The 14,182-nt window shown below is 56.5% G+C and overlaps 1 long non-coding RNA gene and 1 pseudogene across 2 annotated transcripts; one reads left to right on the top strand and one right to left on the bottom strand.

Moving 5' to 3' along the window:
- The first annotated feature begins 440 nt into the window (after positions 1–440).
- On the top strand, positions 441–4,161 carry LOC144579465 (uncharacterized). The gene is made up of 2 exons (XR_013527004.1): positions 441–542; positions 972–4,161. It is a non-coding gene; the product is annotated as an uncharacterized LOC144579465 (long non-coding RNA).
- Positions 4,162–7,982: 3,821 nt separating this feature from the next.
- LOC144579464 (ATP synthase peripheral stalk subunit d, mitochondrial pseudogene) lies at positions 7,983–8,581 on the bottom strand (annotated as a pseudogene). Its single transcript, XR_013527003.1, has one exon. The product of XR_013527003.1 is annotated as an ATP synthase peripheral stalk subunit d, mitochondrial pseudogene (transcript).
- Positions 8,582–14,182: the final 5,601 nt, after the last annotated feature.

Below are 14,182 nucleotides of genomic sequence, written 5' to 3'. Positions count from 1 at the left end.
GAGACGGAGTTTCGCTCTTGTTACCCAGGCTGGAGTGCAATGGCGCGATCTCGGCTCACCGCAACCTCCGCCTCCTGGGTTCAGGCAATTCTCTTGCCTCAGCCTCCCGAGTAGCTGGGACTACAGGCCCGGGCGGGTGCGGTGGCTGGCTCACGCGTGTAATCAACCCCAACACTTTGGGAGGTGGGCGGATCACGAGGTCAGGAGATCGAGGCCATTCTTGCTAACATGGTGAAACTCCGTCTCTACTAAAAATGCAAAAGTCATCCGGGCGTGGTGGCACATGCCTGTACTCCCAGCCACTCGGGAGGCTGAGGCAGAAAGAATCACTTGAACCCGGGACGGAGAGGTTGCAGTGAGCCTAGATCGTGCCATTGCCTGCCCTCCACCCTAGGGGACAGAGCGAGACTGTGTCTCAAAGTAAATAAATAAACTCGTTCATTCGTTCATTCATTCTGAGTAGACATGCAGGATGTCAGCTTCTGGCCTCACGGACTCTGAGCTGACGAGTCCCGTGGTCTGCCTATCGCAGGACTGTACAGGTAAGGAGTTAAAAAAAAAAAAAATTTTTTTTTTTTTCTTTTAAAGCGTCATGTTTAAAACAACTAATTTTGTTATACGGAAATATACGGATGTACCCCAAACACAGAAACTGCTCTTCCATTTTGAAACAACTCTTTTCAAAATTGTCTTGGGCCTGGTGGGTGTGCCAGTGATCCTTTTAGGTTTCGACCTTGACGGAGAGAATTTCCAGTCGGTCTCTTCTCTCTGGAAGGAAGTTTCACATAATCCGATGGGTGGGGACTTAGGCTGTGTCTCCCTAAGGCGCTGGTCGATTGCTTGTGGCAACTGCCTGGGAGGGCACGGCGGCCCCACTGTGCTGTGGTGGGGGGAGGGCTCCATTCTTCCCCTCTCCCGCTCCCGTTCCTGGCGATCCCAGTTCATTCCTGGTTGACACTCTCTGTTGGCAGGCAGACTTCGGGCATCCCCTAGCGGCCACCGTTACTCTGAAAACCGAGGCCTCACGGAGGAAGAAAGAAGGCACTCTGAAAACCGAGGCCTCATGGAGGAAGAACACTCAGGCCGCCTGCGCACAGCCCGGGGCAACTGTGACTTGTCCGCTGCCCCCGCCCCCGCCCCCATCTTCGCGTTCCTCCCTCCCTTGTTGCCTAGGGAATCGCCATTCTGACCCCCGGGTCTCATTGTTCTTTGATCAGATAAAAAGAATATCCTCCTAAATGAACAGAAAGGCTAAACTTTGTCTTGCTGGAGATTGGATTGATTTTGAGCTACTCAACCTGAGAGTTACAGTGTTACCATAGAGATTGACTGTTTTTGGTGAAGCCAGTTTAGTTTTCATCAGTTTTTAGAGTGTGAGAAATCAGATTTTATTCTGTCCATTTTTTTTTTTTTTTTTTAATTTTTTATTGGATTTTAGGTTTTGGGGTACATGAGCAGAGCATGCAAGACAGTTGCGTAGGTACACACATGGCAGTGTGCTTTGCTTTTCTTCTCCCCTTCACCCACATTTGGCATTTCTCCCCAGGCTATCCCTCCCCACCTCCCCCTCTGTCAATTTCTCTTAATAGAGTTTTCTAAAATTGTCACTTTTGCAACCTGACTCATAAAGTATTCTTGACCGTGTTGGCTATTTTTGCCATAGAGAACAAAATTAATATTCTGTTTCTATTACTGTGTGGGTTTTGTCCCTTTAAATTAATTTTTACTTCAAAGGACCCTTTCTCGGACTTTTCCCTAACCCTTCAGGTTATAGTATGCAGTTGAAAAATCCATGGGGCAAGCTTCATAACACTTCATATGTTATTGAAAGTACTGAAGAAAATGGACCTGAGGAACCTAGCTAGCCCTACCTGGAGTTCATGTCATTTTTGTCATTTGTTTTGTTTTCCAGTTTTTAATGCACAAAATAGCAGTAACAATACCCGGCAAGAATTAAAGGATAATTGTAAGACTCGTAAATCATTTTGATAAGGATCTTCTGTTCAGTATGCATTTCTGAATTTTTAGTCATAGAAAGACAGTGCTAGGTATAATTTCAGGTGTCTAGCGTGGACATATTATGATCTAAAGTAATTGCTGTCTTGATGTGAAATAAAAGTGCTTTATCATCCAAGGACAGTTCTATACAATTATGTAACTATTGCTATTTTAGGAGTGTTATCAGGGTATTAGTAATATTAATAAAATAATTAGAAAGCTTAAGCAACTAGCCTTCTGGAAAGTTAAGGATAAAAGAATAAATAGGCCAGGCGTGGTGGTGGCTCAAGCCTGCCTGGGAGGTTGTGGCGGGTGGATCAGAGGTCAGGAGGTCGAGACCAGCATGGTCAACATAGTGAAACCCTTGCCTCTACTGGAAATACAGAAAAGTTAGGGGGCCGTGGTGGCACGTGCCTGTAGTGTAGTCCCAGCTGCTCACTCACTCGGGAGGCTGAGGTAGGAGAATTGCTTGAACCCACAGGGGGCGGAGGTTGCACTGAGCCTGGGTGACAGAGAAAGACTGCTTCTCCAAAATATTAGAATAAGGCCGGGCGCGGTGGCTCACGCCTGTCATCCTAGCACTTTGAAAGGCCGAGGTGGGTGGATCACCTGAGGTCAGGAGTTCAAGACCAGCCTGGCCATCTTTAGAAAAAAGAAACCCCATATTTAGAAAACAGAAGTAAGCCACACACACACACACACACACACACACACACACACACACACACACACACACGCTAGAATAGAATAGAATAGAATGGAACAGAATAAAATAGAATTGAACGAACGAACGAATGAATGAATGAATGAATGAGCAATTTTTCAGGAACAAAGAAAACCCATGGTGACACAAACCTATGCTTCTCGCCTTTTGAGGCAGCAATGACGCTACAAATTATGTGTGATTTCTTGTTTTTCTACATTTAATTTAACGTCGTTACTATTATTATACTTCTTGCTATTGTTCTTATTTGAGACGGAGTCTTCCTCTGTCGCCCAGCCTGGAGTGCAGTGGCGTGATCGCGGCTCTCTGCAACCTCCGACTCCCGAGTCAAAGCGATTCTTCCGCCTCGGCCTCCCGAGTGAGTAGCTGGGACTACAGGTGCGTGCCACCGCACCCGGCTAACTTTTGTGTATGTAGTAGAGACGGGGTTTTGCCCTGGTCAGCAGGCTAGTCTCGAACCCCTGACTTCAAGTGATCCACCCGTCGTCTCAGCCTCCCAAAGTGCTGGGATTATGCTCGGTGCGTTATGAGCGGCTCGGCTAACATGGTTAACTTTATGGCCCCGTGGTTGGGCCTTTGGTTTACAGCCAGAGGCTACCTGACAGAGCCCTGTCCCTCGAAAGAAGGGTGGTTATCTGCAGATAGCAGCAGGGTCTTGCTCTGAAATCCTCAAAGCCTCTGCTGTGATTCAGAATGGTGGTGTCTGTCTCAAACGGATGGTCCTGTTGATCTGCTCTGGTATTTAGAAATGAATGCTCCCCTACTAAAATCTGTCACAGACACCTCCGGGACGGATGAATGTGGTGGGTGCAAGTTTGGAGGTGAGGCAGGTGCTTCGCTAGAGCTGAGGAGTTGAAGACCAGCCCGGGAAACAGGCTGCGGTGCATTTGTCTGGCCAAGGCCCATGGCAGCCTCCACTTCCCGACCTCAAGCAATCCTCCCACCTCGGGCTCCAAAACAGCTAGAACTATACAGGTGCCTGCCATCACGATGCCCGGCTAACTTTTTAATTGTTTTGATTTTTTAGTACAAACGGGGGCTCGCTGTGTTGCCAGGGCTGGTCTCAAACTCCTGGGCTCAAGCGATTCTTCCACCTGAGTCTCCCAAAATGTTGGGATTATAGGCGTGAGCCATGGTGCGCTGCCCTCTTTTTATTTCTTTTCTCCTCCTCCTCCTCCTCTTCCTCCTCCTCCTCCTCCTCTTCCTCCTCCTCCTCCTCCTCCTCCTCTTTCTTCTTCTTCTTCTCCTTCTCTCTCTCTCTCTCTTCCTCCCCTCCCCCCCTTTCTTCCTTTTCTTTTATTTATTTATTTATTTATTGGAAAAAAAAAAAAAAGATGGGGTTTCACCATGTTGGTCAGGCTGGTCTTGAACTCCCGACCTCAGGTGATCTGCACGCCTTGGCCTCCAAAGTACTTGAATTACAGGCATGAGCCACCACACCCGGCCTCATTCTTTTTCTTTTTTCTCTTCCTTCCTCCCTACTGGATGGATGGATGGATGGATGGATGGATGGATGGATGGATGGATGAGTGAGTGAATGAATGGACGGACGAGTCGGTTTCCGGAAATATTTACAGGCGAGGTCGGGTGCCGCAGATGACGGCAGGGCCTTGCTCTGAAATCCTCGAGGCCTCCGCCGTGATTCGGAACGGTGGCTACCTCAAGCGGATGGTCCTGTTTGTGTGCTCTGGTCTTTTTTAATTTCTTGAGACGGAGTTTCGCTCTCGTTACCCAGGCTGGAGTGCGATGGCGCGATCTCGGCTCACCGCAACCTCCGCCTCCTGGGTTCAGGCAATTCTCCTGCCTCAGCCTCCCGAGTAGCTGGGATTACAGGCACGTGCCACCGTGCCCAGCTAATTTATTTATTTGTCTATTTTCCGGTATGTTTAGCAGAGACGGGGTTTCACCACGTTGACCAGGTTGGTCTCGATCTCTCGAGCTCGTGATCCACCCGCCTCGGCCTCCCAAAGTGCTGGGACGACAGGCTTGAGCCACCGCACCCGGCTGTGCTCTGGTCTTCAGGAACGAGCGGAGCCTTCCCGTGCTCCGCCACCTCCTTGTATGTCTTCTACGACCGTCCACGCTTCCATGTACTTTTTTAGAGATGGGGTCTCCCTGTGTCGCCCAGGCCGATCGTAGGTCACTGTGACCTTGAACTGACTGGTGGGCTTAGAGAGATGCTCCCCTGACTCAGCCCCTGAGGAGCTGGGCCTACCGGCCCGGGCGGGTGCCAGGACGCAGCACGACACAAAACGGCCGGCCGATTATCTATCTATCTTCCTTCTTTTTAATTGTTTTCTTCTGCGACAGAGGTTCCGCTCGCTCTGTCGCCCGGGCTGGAGTGCAATTGCTCCCGGACCCAGCGGGAGGGTCGGGTCGGGTCGGGCTGCTTATTCTTGCGGCCTGATGATGAGCTGAAGACGAATTGGGAAAGGAGGGAGTTTTCATTTCTGTGACTGCTTACGGGGAAACGGAAGGCCTGGAAAATATCGCCAGACCGACTCAAAACCACAGAGAGGAGGTCAGAGCCTGTGTACCTTCCGAGCTCTCTGTGTACGTGTCACGGTGCGTGGTCACCTAAAGAGGGAAGCGAATCCCCCCCACCACCCCCCCGCCCCGGGAGTCTCGCTCTGTCGCCCAGGCTGAAGTGCGGTCGGTGGTGAGATCTTGGCTCACTGCGACCTCCACCTCCCGAGTTCCAGCGATTCTCCTGCCCCTGCCCGGCCTTTCGAGGGCCTGGAGGCGGGGGTTTCGCCATGTTGACGGGGATGGTTCGGAACTCCTGACCCCGGGTGACCCGCCCGCCTCTGCCTCTGACTACCGGAGTGCTGGGGTGAGGGGCGTGGGCCGCCGGGCCTCGGCCTGCTTTTTCTTTTGTTACTAGAGAAGAAAATGGCGTGGGCCCTCTCGCTATCACGGTATACACTCTGCTATTCTGTGGGATACGCCGTGCGTGTGAGTGCGTGCGTGGGTACGTCCGTGCGTGCGTGCGTGCGTGCGTACTTACGTACCTACGCACGTACGTAGGTGCGTGTGTTTCTGCGCGTATTGCCGAGTCACGGTGCTTCCTTCCCCCTCAGGGTCTCCGCTCCATTAGTTGTGGGGGAAATGCCTGGGAGGGTGCCGGGCTGACACTTGCATATGTTGTCATCGGGCGTCACCTAGCGGTCACCGGTTCTCCGAAGTCTAGGCGGCGTGACGGGACGCTCTGGCCGCCCGCCCACCGTCAGGAGAGACTGTGGCTTCTCTCTGCCACCCGCCCCCCACCTCCCCCCACTTAGAGGCCCGCCCTCCCTTAGTCCATTCGTCCCCCACCCCCACCCCCGACTCCCTCGTTGCCCAGACGACCCCTGGAGACCCTGGCCGGGCCCGATTGTTCTTCTCTTTGATCCGTTGTTTCCCTTTCTTTCTTGGTGTCTTTCTTAACCCATATGGACCCTTCTGCCTGGGTTTTGTGGATGACAGCTCCACTTTAGGCCTTGTCGTTAGTGGGGACTTTCCCGATTCTCCCCAGATGTAGCGAAAGCAGGTAGATGTCCAGAGTGTGCTCGTAAATGGCGTTTCCCAGAAATCATCGAATGAGTGTGGAGGAAGAAACATGCGGTGCCCCCCTTTCGAGGCAGCGATGCCAGCAATCATGAATTAGGTGTCATTGCTGGAGTCGGCTTGTTTCCTGAGTTGCCCTCCGTGCCCACCCCCACCCCAGTCTTGAATACATTTTAGAATAACCTACTGTGCCTCCGTCCCTTCCCCTTCCTCTTTGTGTCCCCTCCTGCTCCCCTTGGTTTCTCTCCTTCCACTCAGGCATATCCCCCCTTCTTTCTTTCTTTCTCTTTCTCTTTCTCTCTCTCTCTCTCTCTCTCTCTCTCTCTCTCTCTCTCTCTCTCTCTCTCCCCCCTCCCCACCCGCCACCCCTCCCTCCCTCCCTCCCTCCCTCCCTAGGTAAACTCACTCAACCACCCTGGCCCAGGCCCTCATAGTCATTTTTCTTCTTTTTTTTGGAAACAGAGTCTCACTCTGTCACCCAGGCTGGAGTTCGAGGGCACGATCTCGGCTCGCGGCGGCCTCTGCCTCCCGGGTTAAGGCGATTCTCCTGCCTCAGCCTCCTGAGTGGCTGGGGGTTACAGGCATGCACTGCCACGCCCGGAGAAGTTCGTTCTTTCTTTCTTTCTTTCTTTCTTTCTTTCTTTCTTTCTTTCTTTGATTAAAATTAAAGAAGTTTATTTGTATTGTTAGCAGAGACGGGGTTTCACCATGTTGGCCAGCCTGTTGTTGGACTCCTGACCTCAGGTGGCCCACCCGCCTCAGCCTCCCCAGAGTGCTGGGATGACAGGCCTGAGCCACCGCGCCCGGCTCATTGTCACTTTTAACGGTTACCTTACGTGTGGCATTTTTATTTTCCTGGCCAACATATTCCTAAGGTGGAAGGTGTGTCGCAGCCCCTCCCCGGGCCTTACTATGCCGGTAGAGGATTTTTCGAAAAGAAATCTGTCTGTGCTTTCTCCTTTAGTTTCTCTCTCCCTAATTGCCTTCTCCAGTTCTTTCTTTCTTGTTTGTTTCTTTTGTCGTTTTCTGTGTTTCGTTCGTTGTTCCTGTGTTTCTTTCGTTGTTTCTGTGTTTCTTGTGTGGTATTTTTTTTTTTTTTTTTTGAGATGGAGTTTCCCTTTTGTTACCCAGGCTGGAGTGCAATGGCGCGATCTCGGCTCACCGCAACCTCCACCTCCTGGGTTCAGGCAATTCTCCTGCCTCAGCCTCCTGAGTAGCTGGGATGACAGGCACGCACCAGCATGCCCAGCTAATTTTTTGTATCTTTAGTAGAAACGGGGTTTCACCATGTTGACCTGGATGGTCTCTATCTCTTGACCCCGTGATCCACCCACCTTGGCCTCCCAAAGAGCTGGGATTACAGGCTTGAGCCACCGCGACCGGCTCCTTCCTTCCTTCCTTTCTCTCTCTCTCTCTCTCTCTCTCTCTCTCTCTCTCTCTCTTTCTTTCTTTCTTCTTTCTTTCTTTTTTCCTTTTTTCTTTATTTTGAGACAAGAGTCTCACTCTGTCACCCAGGCTGGAGTGCGATGGCGCGATCTCAGCTCACGGTGACCTCCACCTCCGGGGTTCAAGCGATTCTCCTGCCTCTGCCTCCTGAGTGGCTGGGGTTACAGGCATGTGCCACCACGTCCGGAGAATTTGTTTTTCTTTTCCTTTTTTATTTTTAACATTAAAATTAAAGAGGTTCTTTTTTTTTTTTTTTTTTAATAATTACTTTTATTTTTAATGTCCAGAATGTGTAATATAAGGGCCAGAGCCTCCTCCTGGACTCAATTTTATAAATTCTCAATTGGTTGGTGAGGCCAATAGGGATACTTTTGCTTGTCCAATTTGGTTTCTGGGAAAGCTTCGTTCAAGTCCTCAATGGTCATCTGTTCAAATGGAATTAAGTTCTTATACTTCTCCATCTTTTTCTCATATTCTACAACCCTGGCCTTTGAGAGAGACACCCACTCAGCACAAGACTTCACATCTTCTTTTTCTTCAGCATCCACCAGGGCAGTATATGGATCCTCTGGTATAGGAACCTTCAGGGCATTAAACTTCTTCTCAAAGTCATCCACCAAGCCTGCTTTGGCCTCATTGGCCTTGTAGTAAGCCCAGTCAATAGATGGTGGATTCTCAGGTAAAGCAGCCAACCTGGAGGTTAGGATCTCATTCCAGGATTTCAGGGAATTAGCAATGGCCTTTTGGTTTTGGGGTATGATCTCCCAAAAAGCTATCCAGTCAATGGTTTTTAGAGCAAGTTTTCGCCCAGCCATCTTGGAATCCTTCACCGACCCCAGCTGCCTATCGTCCACAGCAGCAAGTAACGGAAGTGGGTCCCTTTTTTTTTTTTTTGGTATTTTTAGCAGAGACGGGGTTTCACCATGTCGGTCAGCCTGTTGTTGGACTCCTGACCTCAGGTGGCCCACCCGACTCAGCCCCCCAGAATGCTGGGATGACAGGCGTGAGCCACCGCGCCCGGCTCATAGTCACGTTTAACGGTGACGTTACACGTGGTATTTATATTTTCCTGGCCAACCGTATTCGTAAGGTGGAAGGTGGGTCGCAGCCCCTCCCTGGGCCTTACTATGCTGTTAGAGGATCTTTCGAAAGGAAATCTGTCTATCCTTTCTCCTTTGTTTCTCTCTTCCTAATTGCCTTTTCCAGTTCTTTCTTTCTTTCTTTCTTTCTTTCTTTCTTTCTTTCTTTCTTTCTTTCTTTCTTTCTTGTTTGTTTCTTTTGTCGTTTCTGGGTTTCGTTCATTGTTCCTGTGTTTCTTTCGATGTTTCTGTGTTTCTTGTGTGGCCTTTCTTTTTCTTTTTTTATTTTTTATTTCTTTTTTCTTTTGAGACAGAGTCTCAGCCTGTCACCCAGGCTGGAGTGCGATGGCGCGATCTCGGCTCACGGTGACCTCCGGCCTCCATGGTTCAAGCGATTCTCCTGCCTCAGCCTCCTGAGTGGCTGGGATGGCGGGCGTGTGCCACCGCGCCCAGGTAATTTTTGTATTTTTAGTAGAGACGGGGTTTCAACGTTTTGGCCAGGCTGGTCTCGAACTGCTGACCCTGTGATCCGCCCGCCTCGGCCTCCCAAAGTGCTGGGATGACAGGCATGAGCCACCTTGCTTGGCCTCTCTCTCTCTCTCTCTCTCTCTCTCTCTCTCTCTCTCTCTCTCTTTTTCTCTGTCTGTCTGTCTGTCTTTCTCTGTTGCTCTTTCTTTCTGTCTCCCTGCCTTTCTTTCGAGATGGAGCCTAGCTCTGTCGCCAGGCCCGATTATGTTTAGCAAGAAATTTCATTTTGTCTATTTTCTTTCTTTCTTCTCTCTGCCTTCCTTCCTTTCTTTTCTTTTTCCCTTTTTTTAGATTTTTACCTAAATGCAGGTGGGGGCTAATGCCGAAAATGGCATTAGCCTCTTCTTTCTGCCTTCCTTTCTTCTTGCTCTGTGTTTTTCTCTTTCTTTCCCTCCTCCCTCCCTCCCTCCCTCCCTCCCTCCCTCCCTCCCTCCCTTCTTTCCTTTTTTCTGTTCCTTTCCTTTTTTTCTCTCTTTCTTTGTCTTTTATACTTTTTTTGTCTCTTTCGCCCTTTTTTCCTTCACCTCTTTCCTCATTCTTTCTCTTCTTCATCTTTCTTCATTTTCCACCTGTCTTTCATCATCTATTTTCTCCAGATTTTAAAATTTCTGTTTTCTCCATGTCCTTCCTCCCCCCACCCTGCTTCCTTTCTTCCCTCTCTCCTTCCTCCATGTGTCTTTTTTCTATCCCCCCTCCCTCCCTCCCTCCCTCCCTCCCTCCCTCCCTCCCCCACACCCCAGGTTTGATTGTGAAAGTGTCCTCATTCTGTGTCTCTCTGTCACCTGAACGACTCGCGACCGAGTCCTGTGTGTTCTTTCTCCCTCCGAGATGCATGTCCAAACAGCCACACGTCGTGGGCTTGTCTTTGGAGCCTGTCTCGGTCTACGCAGAGACACGTTTGGAGGACGGTTTCTGTGGGGTTGGGGTGGAGGGGCTGTGTCTTCGGCCTCGGCCAGACTTTTCTCGACTCACGGTTTCGGTTTTGCCGTCCGCCGGCCGCCCTGCCATCTGGATCTCTCTCGGTGACAGGTTTGGGGACCTGGTCGTCGCCGGTTGTCGGGCTCCATCTGGCGGCCGCTTTTATATGGTTTTCTTGGCTTCTGGAGCTCCGGTGACAGCTGCCGAGGGAGGGGACCGTCCCCGCTGTGAGCTAGTCATTGCTCCGGAAAGCCTGCGGCCGTCAGCGGGGCTGTCCCTGTGGCGCCAGAGCTCTGGCGAGTCACTTGTGAGTCAGAGCTCGGGCGTGCAGGGCTGTATGGGGGCAGGCTGTCGCCGAGTTTCCAGGCCCGAGCGAGGTGTCGGGGCTGCCCGGGCCGGTCGACCAGTACGCCGTAGCTCCCGAGGCCCGACCCGCGACCCGCGGGGACCCTCCGGGCGTGGCGCGGGTGGCCGGGGACGCCACTCCACGGCCCTGTGGCGGGCCAGCGCGGGCCCTGGCCGCCAGAGGCACCCACCCACCCGCCGGATTTCTTTCCCGAGTCCCTGTGGGGAGTCGGTGGCCTTCCTGCGCCGTCCTCCCGGGGTGCCGCGCCTGGCCGCGGTCCCTCTGCTGTGACGCTTTACTTCCGAGTCCGCCTTCGTGGTCGGAGAGTGGTCCCTGAGCGCCTTCGGTCCCTCGTGTCGTGTGTCCCTCGCGTGTGAGGGGACGGCCGAAAGAGTCTGTTTCTGAAGGCACGGGCCGGCCCCTGCGTGGCACCGGTGGCCCGGAGGGCGTGCCCGGGAAGGGCTGCTCCCTGGTGTGTGTGTGTGTGTGTGTGTGTGTGTGTGTGTGTGTGTGTGTGTGTGTTTAGGTCGACCAGACAGCCCTGGGTGCTCCATGTCTGGCTGTGATGGTGGCCTTTTTGGGGACAGATGTCCGTGTCACGCATTTCTGAGTCGGCGGTGTGGCCGGTGACTAGACCCCCTGCCCCCTGGGCGGGGTGTATCTTTCACTCTGAGTTGTCGTTTTGTGCCACCGGGTTATTGCTGACACGCTGTCCTCTGGCGACCCGTCGCTGGAGAGGTCGGGCCTCTGGATGCGTGGGGGGTCTCTGGTCTACCGGTGACCCGGCTAGCCGGCCCTGCTCTGGGTTGAGCCGCCGGCTGGGGCCCGTGTGCCTTGCCTCCCGTGCATCCGTCTGAGTGTCCCGGCTCCCTGGTGCCGCCCTGGGCCCGGGTCTCTTCCGACTCACCTGGGTGTGGCGGGGAAAGGCCGGTGCGGGCGGGCGGGCTCCCGTCTGCCTGCGTGTGCGCTCCCTGCTGCGGGCACCTGGGGCGGTCGCGACGACCCCGTTCCGTTGGCTCCGTGCCGTGCGTGTCAGGCGTCCTCCTCTCCTCTGGGGTTGTCCGCCGTCCCTTCCCCGGAGCGGGGCTGGCCGGCCTCGGGCCCGTGGGCTCCGTGGCTTTGCTGAGGTTGACTCCTTCGCCCCGCTCTGGGTCTCTTCCGATCGATGTGGTGACGTCACGCTCTCCCGGGCCGCGACCGATCCGCGGTGGGCGAGGGACGGACATTCTCGGTGAATGGGACCGCTCTTCTCGTCCCGCCCGCGGGGGCCCCCTTGCCTCTCCTGCACCCTGCCTGTGGGGTCTGGATCGGGAGGTGTAGGGGGTACGGAATCCGGCCCGACCTCGCCGTGCTCCCCCGTTCTCCGCCTGGCGGGGGCCGGTGGGGTCCTCTGACGCGGCAGGCATCCCTCGCTCTCGCCTCCTGTGGTTGTTGCCTTGTCGGGGGCGGCCCCTCTCCGCGGCGGTGGGGGGCTCGTCCCGATGGCCCGTCGTGCTGCCCTCGCCGGGGTGGTGCGAGCGTTGGCTCCGCTTGGGCCTTTTGCGGTGCTCCTGGAGCGCTCCGGGTTGTCCCTCAGGTGCCCGAGGCCGAGCGGTGGTGTCGTTCCCGCCCCCGGGGCCCCCTCCTCCGGTTGCCGCCATGGGGTCTGCGTGTGGGTCCCGAGGAGAAGCGCTCAGCTCGTCGGAGGGTTGTCGTCGAGGCGATCGATCGAGGTTTTGTGCCCCTCGACGCGGGGTTGAGGGGGTGCCTCGGGCTCCGCTCCTCTCGCCGTAGACCTCATCCCTCCCTTCCCTGGGTGTCCCTGAGCGCCTCCGTGGGCGGCCCGGCGAGGGGCGACCGGTGGGTGGGGGAGTGTGACCCGCCCTCGGTGAGAAAGCCTTCTCTAGCGATCCCAGAGGTGTGCTTTGGGGGTACCGGACTCCCCCGGCCCGCCGCCTCTCTCTGCGTTGTGGTAGCGCTTCCGCGTGGCGATTGGATTCGCTCGTGTGTAGGCAGAGTTCCCTCTTCCTCCTCGGTGGCGGGGAGAAGTGGGGTCCGCCGGTCTCCGCGGTGGGGACCGAGCGCCGCTCGTCGCCTACTGTGGCCCGCGCCTCCCCCCTCTGAGTCGGGGGAGGGTCCCGCCGGGCCGGGCCCTGTGTCCTCGCCGTTGGGGAGGTCGTCGCTTGAAGGCTGGGTGCGTGTGGCGTCCCGTCTGGCGCGTGACCCCCTTCCGCTGCGAGCCGGCTCTCCGCCCGCTCCCGTGCCGTGCCGAGCCCTTGCCGGTGCCGGCGACCGCGCTGTGTGCGGGGCGACGGGTCGGGCCGCCTGGGCCCGGGAAAGCGTCCCCACGGTGGGGCGTGCCGGTCTCCCGGAGCGGGACCGGGTCGCGGATGGACGAGATCCTGGGTGTGTCGCCCTGGCGTCGGGCTTGTCGCTGTGGTCGCTCCGGGGCCCCCGGCGGTGGGGTCCGGGTCCCGTGAGGGGTCTCTGCGGTGGTGCCGAGGGCCGGCCGGTGTCCCGGGTGGGAGGGCTGCGGGACCGCCCTCGTGTCTGTGGCGGTGGGATCCCGTGGTCGTGTCTTCCCCGGTGGCCCGGCTGTGCCCGAGGTTCCCTCCCGGGTCCTCGGCGGGCTCCCGTGCCCCTGCCCTCGTGGGCCCCGGCCCTGCGTGTGCGCCCACTCCCCGCCGCTGCCTGCCGATCCTTTCTCTCTGAGCGGCTCTCCGGCTGCGCCGGGGCGGCCCCGTCTGGGACCCGAGCCGGCTCCGCCTTGAGGGGCGTCGCCCCCGGCCACCATCGGCCGGTGTCCGCGTCCCCCCGGTGTGTGCCTCGGCTTCGCGCACCGGCGGCGGTCGGCCCCGCGTGGGCCCGGTGGGCGTCGGAGAGGTTGGGTCGGCCCGCCGCGTGTGTAGGGAAGACGGTTATGGGGCGCTGGCCGCGACTGCGGTGGCGGTGTGGGGGAGCCGCGGGCCCCCGAGAGGCGTGCGTGGGTCGCCGAAGGCCAGGCGGCCGCTCCGTGTGCCGCGCGGGACCGCCCCTGTGTGCCCAAACGGGCCGCTGGCGGTGAGACCCCGTTGTGTGTCCACGGCTGCTGCGGTCGTCTGTGCCCGAGGCTTCTCCCCGGATCCTCGCGGTGGCCCGCCGCCCACCCCCTCCCCGCTCGCCGCCTTCCCCGCGCCTTCCACGGTCGCCTCGGGCTTGCCCGGGGTCTCGTCTCCTCCCGAACCCGCTCTCCCGCTCCGCGTCCGCGCGCCCCGGGTGCGCGCCTCGCTTCCCGGGCCCGCCGGGGCCCCTCCCCGAGGCGTCTTGGGTGTCGACGTCCGGGGGCGGCGGCGTGTCCTTCCCCCGCGTTGCGGGTCCCGTTCGGCGCGTGCGTGCGCCCGAGCGCGCCCCGGTGGTCTCTCCCGGCCAGCCGTCGTGTGTAAGTAAGGTCGACCTCCGGCCTGCCGGCCGCCCGCCCCCCGGTTCGAGGGGGGGGCCCGGGCCGGGACCTCCGGTCCCGGTCCCGGTCCCTCGTTCCGGGTCGGTGGGTCGGCCGGACGGCTTCCGTCGCCTTCTGGCCGTCGTTGTGGGTCGGGGCGGTGCCGGTCACCGGCCCCCTCCCCTCCTGCGCCTGCGCCC

This window comes from Callithrix jacchus, chromosome 15 (genome assembly GCF_049354715.1).
Source record: "Callithrix jacchus isolate 240 chromosome 15, calJac240_pri, whole genome shotgun sequence".
Lineage (NCBI taxonomy): Eukaryota > Metazoa > Chordata > Mammalia > Primates > Cebidae > Callithrix > Callithrix jacchus.
The sequence above is the reverse complement of the archived record's forward strand: the minus strand, read 5'-3'. Positions and strand labels throughout refer to the sequence as shown.